This window comes from Myotis yumanensis, unplaced genomic scaffold, assembly GCF_028538775.1.
Source record: "Myotis yumanensis isolate MYYU_CA2020_CCGP unplaced genomic scaffold, mMyoYum1.0.hap1 SCAF_11, whole genome shotgun sequence".
In the NCBI taxonomy this organism is placed as follows: Eukaryota; Metazoa; Chordata; class Mammalia; order Chiroptera; family Vespertilionidae; genus Myotis; species Myotis yumanensis.
The window spans coordinates 29632097-29644718 of record NW_027223762.1 but is presented as its reverse complement, the minus strand read 5'-3'; the positions used below and the strand labels follow the sequence as shown (position 1 = coordinate 29644718).

Below are 12622 nucleotides of genomic sequence, written 5' to 3'. Positions count from 1 at the left end.
CTACCGTCAGAGTATTGAAAGGAGTGCCAGACATCTCATCACTCCTTGGTCATTATTAGCTGCTGTTTTTATTGAGCAATTTGATTGGCATATTTTACCACATGTCTTAAGGCTTAGTCAACGATCTCATCATTCCCTCTAATTTTTATTCCAGCCTTTACCAATCTCCTCAAACTCCTAAAACGACTCAGCATCAGGGACAATCCCAACTGCTTGATAAGGAGAAATGAGGACTTTTCTCGACTTTCTCCCTCTCCAAACAAACTCACCTGCAGCCATACTGAATGACAGCTGTTCCGTTTCATTTTGGGTCTTGGAGTATTAGTCTAAACTGTAAGTATAGTTTTGTCAATCTCTCTCCAACTGTTATGTGGTTCATATGTGTGTATATTTACTGAGGGATATAGGGAACATTAAAAATACGTGCCTACCACAGTCACAATGTAGACATACAGGATATAACTGAGAGCAGCAATGATGCATAACCGCATTATATAACCAGTTGTTACAAGTATTAAATTTCAGTAGTGATGATAATACAGTATTATAAAAACTAGCCAGTTGTTTATGATTGATACGTCCTCTGCCAAATAATGTAGATTTTAAAATAATACTTACATTTTCATGTAGAAAAAGCGCTGGACTGCTATTACTTTTTTCCTACTACTAACTACTGATCTGACCTAGGAGAGACACTTCAACTTCTCTGCTAGAGATTCTCACTGGTAAAAAGAAGTAGCCAGATTACATCATCTTTGTGATCTCTTCCATCTGTAATATATATATATATATATATATATATATATATATATATATATATATATATATATATATATATATATACTTTTTAAATATATTTGATTAATTTTTTACAGAGAGGAAGGGAGAGGGATAGAGAGAGAGTTAGAAACATTGATGAGAGAGAAACATCCATCAGCCGCCTCCTGCACGCCCCCTACTGGGGCTGTGCCCGCAACCACAGTATATGCCCTTATGCCCTTGACCGGAATCGAACCTGGGACCCTTCAGTCCGCAGGCTGACACTCTATCCACTGAGCCAAACCGGTCAGGGCATCTGTAAAATATATTGATTGTATTGGAAAATTTATAGCTGAAAGGCAGTGAACACACTAGCCTACATAATACATGCAGTTTTCTCATTTGTGTTAGGTAATTTGGATACTTGTCAGCCAAGAGTAATTCAAAGTAGTTTACTGATACTGTGCAAGTTAAAAATACCAATGCTATTTGAGCTAGAACACCATATGTGAGGAAACAAAATAGGATGGAAATGGCTCATCCAAAATGTTATAGATGCAGAAAATTGTCACCACTTTTTTTTGAACCGTAGGAAAATGCCAAAAATAACGAGTGGTATGTCTGTGTGACCTGGTAGGAAAGCTGAGGCCCAGGTGGCCCCAGCTTCCTCTCAGTCATTTCTTCAGTGATGTACTTGTGATACAGGTAAGGACCTCAAAGATACAGCATAAACCAAAGCTATCTTTAATTTCTTTTTTTTAAAGATAGTTTATTTGCCTGATACACATGTGTTATAAGGATTACATACATGCAGAAGACTTATCTTGCACATGGTAAGCACTCATTAAGAGTTGGCTGTTAGTATTCTTCCTATTATAATTAGTACAGTAGAAAGTTCAAGTGCATACATTACATTGTTTTTATTTCATGACCTTAGGTTATAAGAATTTTATCAAACTCAAATACACATTAGGGGGCAATGGGAATGACAGACGTTAGCATTAGATTTGCCTATCTTTGAAGATGGGTAGGTTCAAATGAATTACAGGTATAAAAGGGACGCTGAACTTTCTTCTGGTATAAGTTCAAAGCTGAGTGATTTTTAAGAGAGAGAGAGACGTTACAGAAAAAATAATCATGAGGTGTTGCATCTCCTAAATGGTAAACATCTCTAGTATAAATCATATAGATCACTTCTGATATATGTGATGCTGAACATGTGCATGGGTATATTTGCATTTGTTCATATAACTGTGTAAATAAAATTGGATTTTATGAAATCTTTTGAGATAACTTATATAAATGCAGTCAGCCTGAGTTACTCCAAAATCATTGTTAGAAATCTCTAGTTTTGATATTTACCTGATTGAAAGAAGAAGCCTGAATATACTTTATGAATTTGCAGAGTTCTAGCAGAGTGGTCATGTAGTAAAGATTGGTTGAAATAATAGCCACAGGCATATAGCTTCTTGAGGAAGGAACATTGCAAAATGAAAGATTGTTGGAGTGTCACCATTCTCAAAGGGTTAGGAATCACCAGTTTAAGCTGTCTAGTTTTGATGCTATGTGTGTGTGTGTGTGTGTGTGTGTCTTGTAGCAAACTTTAAAGGCTATTTTCCTTGTTCATTTAAAGAATTCTAGGTCTATGTGATCATCTTCCTTTTTAAAAAAATATATTTTATTGATTTTTTACAGAGAGGAAGGCAGAGGGATAGAGAATTAGAAACATTGATGAGAGAGAAACATCGATCAGCTGCCTCTTGCACACTCCATACTGGGTATGTGCCCGCAACAAAGGTACATGCCCTTGACCGGAATCGAACCTGGGACCCTTGAGTCCGCAGGCCGGTGCTCTATCCACTGAGCCAAACCAGTTAAGGCCGTGATCATTTTCCTTACAGGCCATCTTATAATCTAATTATTGAGAAATACAACATGTATTGAGCATTTTGTCTACTCTGGCCTGTTTTCACAGGGCCATGATATTTTAGTTTATTCATTTGAGGTCCTTTGCACCTAGAAAAGTACCCTGCAAATAATATGCCCTATTAATGAGATTGACCTAGAAAAATTCCTCCTTATATTCTACAAAATACACACAACTTTTAATTTTTAAGTGTTTTCTTATGGACACAGATAATAATTGTGTCAACAAATTCCTTGGAGAATCTCCACATTTAAAAATGGTAATTAAAACTTCATTTTAAGCTAAGCAATTCAGTTCTTCAACGTTTGCCCATAAAATCTACCTTTGATCCCTTTTGATGGTACAAATTGCCATGGCTTTTCTTCCCCTAGGGCAGGAGAACTAATATTTATTGACTTTGTGAGTTAGACCTTAGTTTAAATCCTAGCTCTGTTATTAAAACTCTGAGGCTCTGGGCAAGTGATTTAAATTCTTTGAGCTTTAGATTTTGAATATGTCTCTTGTTAAGCTTTAAAAAAATAAACGAATAAGACCCCAAAAGAGTAGGGATAAAGGAACTTACTTTGTAGGGTCGTTATATGAAATGATACATGTGAAAAGCTCCTGGCACAAAGTAGGCACTCAGTGAGTATTATTTCCTCCCACCCTCTCCCACCCTTACCCTTGTCGGAGCATCCAGCTGGAGTGTGATGCTAGGACCTGTTTTTGGGTCCACTTCTCTGTTTCTTAGACCTCATTGCCTCTACATCTAGTTTCTCCACCTCTTCCTTTAAATCGTGGCAGTAAAAATTGAGTGTAAAATTCTAAATGAGGTCTTCCTAATGTTGACTAGATTGGAAATATTAGGAACACTATGGTATGAGAGTGTGTGCAAATAACAAAGACAAAAATTGGCCCAAGTTAAGAGTCCATGGCGAATGAAAGCTTTTCAAGACAGGAAGGCTGTGATGGTGGAGAACATGATAACTGTTCAGTGATGGTAGAGTAAGGGGGTGGAACATCACAACACACAATGCGTTTTGACCAGTGTGCAGTAGTTAGAGCTGGCGTTTAGGTTCTATGGTTGGTAAAACAGAAACAATGGCAATCCTGTCTAATAAAGAGGGAGTATGCTAATTGACCCTCAAGCCATTGCAAAGATGGTGGTGCCCACAATCAATAAGGAGGGAATATGCTAATTGACTTCCATGCCTTCAAAGATGGTGGTACCCAGTCCCCTCAGCCCCACTGGGGCAGCAGGCTCATAGCAAGGCCGGGCCCATCCCTGCTGCACGCCTGCCTCTGGAGTCTCCAATCCCCTCAGCCCTCTAGCTGCCCACGGCCAGCCCGAGGCGCAGGCAAGCCTCAGATGGTGGCTGCCCAGCCAACGCCTGAGGCACAGGCAAGCCTCGCTGTCAGCTGCCTAACTGTCCAGGGCCAGCCCGAGGCACAGGCAAGCCTTGGATTTCGGCTGCCCGCCTGCCCAGGGCCGGCCGAGGCTTGTGCTACAGGCAGTGGCAGCAGCAGAGGTGTGATGGGGGCGTCGCCTTCCCCTGATCACCGGGTCGCCTCCTGCCCCTGAGGGTTCCCGGACTGTGAGAGGGGGCAGGCTGGGCTGAGGGGACCCCTCCCTCCAGTGCATGAATTTTCATGCACCAGGCCTCTAGTCAAGAATAAGCATGTAGAACCACCACTACTCATACTCATAGTGCCACAATTTGAGACAGAGCTAATGAACTGATAGACAATGGTAATTCTTTTGATATGAATGGGTGGATCTGTGATAAATTTAATAATGTTTTCCTTCTGTAACAAAAGTGAAGAGTTAGGAGATAACTTGAGCTTCCATTTAAAGAAAGGTTTTGACTAAAAGTTAGGATATATATACCTAAAAGGAAATCACAGTTGAAATTTTAAGTAAAGTGCAATACTTTTCATTAGTAAGGGCTAGTTTAGTTCACCTCAAATACCTAATGGTATCGCAAATAAACATTTTACAAGTCATCACTTTTAAACTATTATTCTAATCTATCTTTTCCCCCTAATGTAATTATAAGGGTATTATGTGCTTCAAGTTATAGTTAATTATCTCGGTTTTTATAAGCTTTTTAAGAGTTTGGAAACTTAGCCATGTTTTTTATCCTCTTATAAGTCTGGGAGCAAACTACTTACCTGATTGCAGTTTTCTCTTTCTTCCTTTACCAACTTCTGAGGCTTAATAATGCATTGTAAGATTCAGGAAAAGAGATCTTATAGGATCTTCCCATGTTTTAAGAGAAGATAGGCAACATTAGGAGGAAATCTGGCATGCAATTTTTTGCCATGTAGAGAATAGGTACGGGAAAGGCTACAGTCCTTACTTTATCTGGATCATGGCTAGTCAAACTCATGGCACTGGGGGAGCCTTGTGAGCCATTGTTGTTGGAGGTAATGAGTTACCACAATGAATACAAAACTGGGCTCCGGTGTTGGAAACCTAGGTCGGGCAAGTCTGACCTCTCTGAGTCTCCGTGCTTTTGAAAGGAGCAGTTTCACACGAAAGAGCTTTGTTAAACTGCCCTTCCTTAAATGCATCAGTTGGGCCTTGCTAGTGAACTAACATCACCTTCTTGGGGTAGTTCCATAGAACAAGGCAACTCCTGTAAAATGCGTTTTGCATCAGCATATATTTTGCATCAGCCTCTTCTGCAAAACTTTTCATTTTGCTTTTTGTTTATATTTTAGGTTCTGTTTGTTGGTTGAGCCTTCTATGAATCCTTATCTTAAGCCAGAGTTCATCTCTGTGAGAATGTCAGGCTGAGAAGCTCATCCACAAGGTGATCTGCTCCCAACTCCCGTTTCCCTCTCTGCACATGAGCCTGGATAGTGTAGACAATAGGATCAAATAATTGCCTTCAGACTTTTGCTTTAACTGGAATGTGGTCTGATGGATGAGAACAGAAAACCTCACTAATGGGAAAATATAGTAATTCTAAGTATGTTATTTCCCTAATGATTGCTTCTGGTTATATAAAATAAAATATATGGAAACCATATAATTTTATCTTGAGCATACTTCATGGGGTTATATCCTAAACTTATTATTTTCTTTCTATCATTTTCTATTCATATATAGTATTATAAGACTTGTGATTTTTTCTGATGGCTACTACTCTTTAAACTTTTTATTTTTACCTTCTCTAAGAAAAAAAATGTTTATACTTTTTTTACTTAAATCCAGGATAGTCTTCTTTCTGAATACTGTATAAATAGAACTAAAATTTTGCTTCCTTTTTTTAAATATTCTCTTTGCTTCTCATTCATATATGAAGGGATATAACCAAACTGTGCCCTGGAGTTGAAACCACTTCTTAGTAACATGGCTTTGAGCAAGTTTTTATCGTTCTGAACCTTAGTTTCCTCATCTGTAAATGCTAATAATTGCTGTACCTGCTTTCCTCAGAGTGCTTTTGTGAAGCTAAAGACTCCCTGGCACATGGTAGGTACTCAGCCACTTGCTATCTATTAGCATTATTAAGAACATATATGTCTTAAAGGTTGAGGTGGTCTCATATGCGTCTGTGTGCCGAGCCCCAGGCACAGTGGGGGCGTCTGGCAGACTCTCAGTAGCTGTCTCCTGAATGAATGGCAGAAGCATCCCATCCGTTTTGTACAGTCCCTGCTCTTCCTCTGCCAGCCACTGCTTTCCCCTGCTTCTGGAACTGCTCACTGAGAGTTATGGGGAGATGGACTCACTGGAGTGTCCTGAGACCTTACTGTTTAGGCAGGAAAGACTTCATGTGTTTCATCAGCTGCATATTTTTTCTCCGGTAGTTTCTTGGCCCCGTCTGGCTTTGGACTTCACACTCTCAAAGGGCATAAATCTCAGTCTTGACACTGGCCCCACTAACCTCACAGCCCCACAGCTTGGCTGCTCTGGCTCAAACAGTCTGTCCATCCTCACTTCTGTTTTACTCGGCTTATGGAGATAGTTATACTTAGATGAACTGCTTTCCCTCCTATTTGGGGAGAAGAACTTATTTTAGCCTCAGTTCTTGGGTTAGAAGGAAATTGTCGCTGCATTTCTGGTATCCCTCTCTCCACCCACTTGCACTGCTCTGGAGAACAAACTCATCAGCAGACTATCAGAAATGGACATTGACTGGGACATTTCACTAGAGGGTGGGCTCATTGTATTCAAGGTCAGTGCTCAGGGATGTCATGCCCTTGCCCTCTCTGGCTCAGCTGGCCTGGCCATCCCCACCCTCTTGTTCTACCTGCAGCTGGATGCAGCCGATGGACTTGTCATTCATGACCATACAGCTATTTGGAAAGAGGGTATAGAATCTTAGGGATGGTGCATAGGAAGTAAGAAGGCTCACCTTGGCCTACTACCTTAACTTAATTTCTGTAATCTAGCTTTTTCTCAAGTTCTCCATTGTTGCTAGATCTTTGTTCCGTTAATGAAATCAGTACTTTGTTGCTACTTAGCTATCATTTCTTGTCTGTATACTCTTTCAGAGAGAATCCCAGAATGCGACCAAAGCCACATGCAAAATCAAACCCTTCACACCATTCTCCATCTAGATTCTAGACCAAGCTACTTCACTAAACCTGCATAGCCAGCCACCAGAAGGATCTTTTCCTAAATTTGGACCTTTTATAGTATTAAGAGAGATAGCCGATTCTAACCATCTCCTATTCACCCCACTGATGAGGAAGAGGTTCCTGCCCTAGGATTTTGGGGGTGGCAGAACACATGACACCCAACACTGGCAGCAGTTTTTAGCGACATATACCACAGCCAAGGGGTGTAGGACACCATGCTGCACGGGGCCACATGAGAACAGAACGAACAACAGAGGCTGTGGGAGGCAGGCTTCATAGTGGTAGGAGGATGAGGTCACCTCTGGTTTCCACTGGAGGATGGGATTGGCTTGTGAAATAATTTTGCAGGCTGGCGAGGAACTGAACCTCGCTATTTAGGGATGGGCAGGAGGTGCATCTGGTCCCCGGGAAGGAGGGTGGTTCGGGGATCTTCGCCGTGGAAGCGAGTGGGGAAGAGAATGGGCGTCTGAGGCCCTGCATGATGTAAGACAGCACACAGTATCAGGCCTGAATGTTAGGACTAACGCTACACAAGTCACAGTACCATGACATCATTTGTTTATTACCTGGGAATTTTACTCTAGATCTGTGATTGTGAATGTCTTGTTTCCTAGTCAGGTTGTGAGCTACTTAGGAACAGCCAGAACTTAAAAAACAACGCACGTTATGGGTTGGAAAGACATGATTTGCATTAAAATCATCTCTCGGTCATATCTCAAAGTGATGTTTACAAATTTAATCATACAAATACCATTTAAAACACCCACATTTTGTCTTTGGACAATGTTAATGTAATCTTTCAAAACGTTTACTGCTAAAGGTTGTGCTGGTCGAATCTGTGCTTGTATTGGTAAAGAGTTTGCACTCATGGCTGGCAATGATGCCCGTGTATACACATCCCGCCGAGTTAAAGCCCTGTGATGTGCCCTGGACGGACAGCTCTAAACATGGAGAGCCACCCGCATTTGATGACATTTGGAAATAGCTAATGCTTTTCCCCCCACCCTGTTTCCAAACAATGGGTGAAACAATGAAATGAATGGGGCATTGGCATTCTTTTTAAAACCAGAGTTAAGCTATAGCTTAAATCCCAGAATGCTGAGGTCTCAGATGTATTATTCAGACTGCATATTGGAGGCACTCGTGGGGCCCACTAAGAGGTTTATTGTTGCTAAATTGAAACAAACTGGTATGAAGGAGGGATGAGGAAGAGGTCATAGACAGATGGGGAGAATTTACAGTATGTCCTCTCAATTTTCTAAAAATCTAATATTAAATCGTTTATTCATCTCAATTTTGATCCATTAAGGTAATTTTATTTTCTACTTTATTAAAGTATTTGTTAAATTATATGCAACCATAAATGCAAAGCTCTTTCCCTTTTAAAATTATGATATACAGTTAGGCAAATGACAACGTTTTGACATATAACTGATTTTTATATTTTTCAGAGTAATCCGTTATGTCTCTGACATAGAATGTCTTTTCTTGTATTTTTTACAAAGAGTCCAATTTACTACTAGATCCATCACAGTGCAGAAAAACGGAGGGACTGGATTACAGCAAGTATAGACATCATTTTTGGAGGAGTTTATCTGTAAAAGGGAGAGAGATGTGGTGGTAGCTAGAGGGGTCAGAGAGGGAGACATTAATAGCATGTTTGTGGACTGATGGGAAAGAGCAATTCAGTAGGAAATGGAAATGGATGATGTAAGAGTGAGAATTGCAGGAGCGGTGACCTGGAGGAAGTGGGATCCAGGCATTGCCTTATGGGAGCATAGACGGTTCATCCACAGTAAGAGACAGGAAGGTAAGGGAAGCCCTTGGGCACAGATGTAGGCAGGTAGGCAGGTGCAGTGGGGGAGGCTTGTGGACGTTCTCTTCTGCTGGAAATAGGAAGCAAAATCGTGGCCGAGTGAGGAATTGCTATGAAATGGTTGTCTAGGAGAGTAGGGGAGTGGATAGCTTAGAAAAACCGAAGCCTTGCTGGGCAGCCATTAAGTTCTTCTTGAGGTGAATGCTAGAGAGTTCTTACCTTGAAATTTTTTTTTTTTTTTTTAGCCAGGCTTTATGTAGGAGCCTCTTTTCAGTAATTTTTGCTTAAAACTCAAGCCCTTCTTAGCTATATAACTTTACACTGTATAATTTATAGCTTTTTAACTCAAGAAAGTTTTCTTCTATCATGAGTGAGTTTTCTTTCTGTTTTAACTCTGCCCCCCCGCACTCCCCCCAATGAACTTCTAATATTGATTTACTGATGGGTTAGATATGTGCCCTCATTCCTCTAAATTAATCATTTTCACACTCACATTTTCATTTCTTTGTTCTTTTACTTTTTTTATAAACTTTTTAGATTTATTCTCTACCCTGGGGTACCTGAGCTTTGCAGATTGTCCAGATCACCAGGGGATATTTTTAAACAGGCAGGTTCAAAGACTAAAACCCTGAAAAACCCTGATTTATCAGGTGTGGAGTGGGGCCTTGTAGTAAGTATATTTAAAATGCTATGTAGATAATTCTGATAATCAGCTGGGGTTGGCAGCCACAGCACTGTGTCACTAATGAAACTGGCCAGTGACTAATTCCAGGATAGATTGCAACTTTCCTGTTCCCTCTTGGGTTTCCTATAGTTTCCATCGCTAAGTGTGTAATCGCATGTGTGTGTTGGCTGCTCTTCAGAATGTGGTTTTTATATTTCAAGTAATTTTCCTTAATTCATACATTTTCTTTTAATCTGCACACATTCTCCCCAGTGGCTCCCTGCTCTGCTTTCAAAGATCAACTTTTACTACATGCCGTGGAGGACATAGCATATGTTCCTGAAACTTTATTTTTTCTTATAGCTTTTAAAGATACATACTTCCCCTGGTTCCAAAGGATAATGTTCCATTTTACCTTGGGTATGGCTTTTTTTTTGAATTTCAGGGCTGATTTTTGTTTCCGATTTATTCATCTTTTCATGAGGAGAGTTTGGTTAGACACTGCATTTGCTGACAGAGTGTATCCTCCTCGGGTCTAAGGCCTTGGAATGGTTGATCTGCCCTAATCTAGTATCCTGATCTCTAGGAAACTTAAATATTTGTTTAAATTATGAAATACATCATACACGTAAAAGGATGTGTAAAATAAGTTATGAAGTATCAATAGACGCCTAGGAAGCTCTCTGGCCTTGACTTCCATGCTGCAAGTAATGGGACTACCCACTGTGCCACTCCATGTCCTCTCCCCTGTGCGCTGTGGTTTAGGAATTATAATACGGAGAAAGAAGGGCAGTTAGGATCAGAGAAAAGACAGGAAGGTTGATTTTTCTTTTGCTACCTAAGAAAATAGTACCCGAGTAGTAGAACAACTTCTCCATTTTTTTTTCTGGTTGATATAGATACTGCATCTAAAAAAACAAGGGTATATTGTGTCTGTCCACTTTATGCCAATTGTCTGGTTAAGCATGCTCTTAATCCAGATTAATATGACCAGAATTCAGTAGAAATTCTGCTTTGATGCTTGCAAATGACCAGGTGATGGATGTTAATCCTTGCTTTTCAGAATTGTTTTGAAATAGAAACTCCATTTCCAATACAGTGAATCTACTGAATCTCTCTCTGTGCTGCTTCTAGTATTTGTAAAATGAGAAAGTAGGGGGAAAGTCATAGCGGAGGTTTACATTCACTGCTACTTGTAGCGTCCATTGTGCCAACATAGAAAATAAAACTAAGACCAGGAAAATGTAGTCCGAGGATGAAAGAAGTATCTGGGACATCCAACCAAGAGTGTGTGCTGACCTCCAAACAGAGGAGAAAGCACAAAGCGTGCTCTCTAGGAGAAAAGCTCATTTTCTATAGGAAAACCTGCGAAGGAGATTATACGGTAACTAGACTTTTAATTCTAAATTTAAAAATTCTTACCAGATTTGTTTTGTTCAAAATTATTTGAACAAGTTAAGAAAAAGGAAAATTGCCTCTTTCACATCATTCTAAATGTTAGGTTAAAATCTGCAAGATGTGCTTACAAAACTTTTTAATTAAGTCACTGATATATTTGTATTTTGTCTTGTATATTTTTTCATTTTGGTAACATCAAAATAGAAACAAGAGACAACTGAAATTCAATTACAGAAATATTTTAGCGATCACGGACCCTTCTAGGGGCCACTATGAAAAATAAGAATCTATTTCCAATAGTACTTTTCACAAAGTATGCGTTGTTTCAGTGCAAATGGCTAAAGATAAAGTAGACATACCACTCTGGCTTGACAGAAGTAATCAAGAGGATAGGAAATAGGTGTAAGTTTAACAATTATAGAAATTTAGAAAAGAAGACTCCAGATACGAATTCAGTGTCTTTGTTGTTGTTTATTTCTTTTAGGCAGAATTCTTCTCAAAAGATGTCTTATGGAGAAGCCTAATATCTGATAGAGATGAGAATAGGGCTTCTCTGATTGGAGCAGGGATTGGGGTCCTCGCCTGTCCATCTTTCTCGTGGTCCTTCTGCAGCTGCCCTGGTACCACCTCCTGGGAGGCCTCTGGCTTACTGGAATCCTGCCAGAGTCCCAATTTAATCCAAATTATGGGTTTAGGAGTTGAGGGTACCTAGGCACACAGCAAATTAATAGATGGGCTGTGCCCAGATGCAGGTCTTCTGATCCCTACACCAGAATATTTTCTGCCATATTATGCTGCCTATTTCCAGTTCCTGAAATTAGTTCCAGACATGAAGATCTTTTCCTTTTAACCAAGTAGTGAGCATTCTATGGCGGTCAGAGAGAGCTACTATATGAAATATATTTGTGGACTATACACATCCAAACACGAAGCTAATTTTTGGAAGTAGATTCTGTTTTTCTGTCTTATCTAAGTATGAGGTTAGAGAGACATGTTTCTGAAAGTTTTCTTTGGTAGACAAAATTGAAAATATTTAGTTGTCACAATGGTGACCAGTTTCGAGCAAAGTCAAATTCACTATTCCCCACCCGTCCTCGTTAGCTTCCTCCTTCAGTGCTTCTCTGCTCTTAGTTAGCACAGCACCTGCCTTGCAGACACAAGCTTTCGGCAGGCTCCAGATTATTCCCAGAAATTCCCAGTCTCAGATGAAATTCGGATTGCTTCTTCTAGAGCAGTGATGGCGAACCTATGACACGCGTGTCAGAGGTGACACACGAACTCATTTTTTTGGTTGATTTTTCTTTGTTAAATGGCATTTAAATATATAAAATAAATATTAAAAATATAAGTCTTTGTTTTACTATGGTTGCAAATATCAAAAAATTTCTATATGTGACACGGCACCATAGTTGTTAGGGTTTTTCAAAATGCTGACACGCCGAGCTCAAAAGGTTCGCCATCACTGTTCTAGAGCTTAGAAGCCCATACCCTT

The 12622-nt window shown here is 39.9% G+C and overlaps 1 long non-coding RNA gene across 1 annotated transcript in view; it reads left to right on the top strand.

Annotated features, from left to right (window-relative positions):
* Nucleotides 1-133: 133 nt before the first annotated feature.
* Nucleotides 134-12622, top strand: part of LOC139019899 (uncharacterized) — a 33522-nt gene continuing 21033 nt past the window's right edge. The window contains exon 1 of the long non-coding RNA XR_011473162.1: nucleotides 134-333. This is a non-coding gene — a long non-coding RNA (uncharacterized lncRNA). The remainder of the gene's footprint in view (nucleotides 334-12622) is intronic.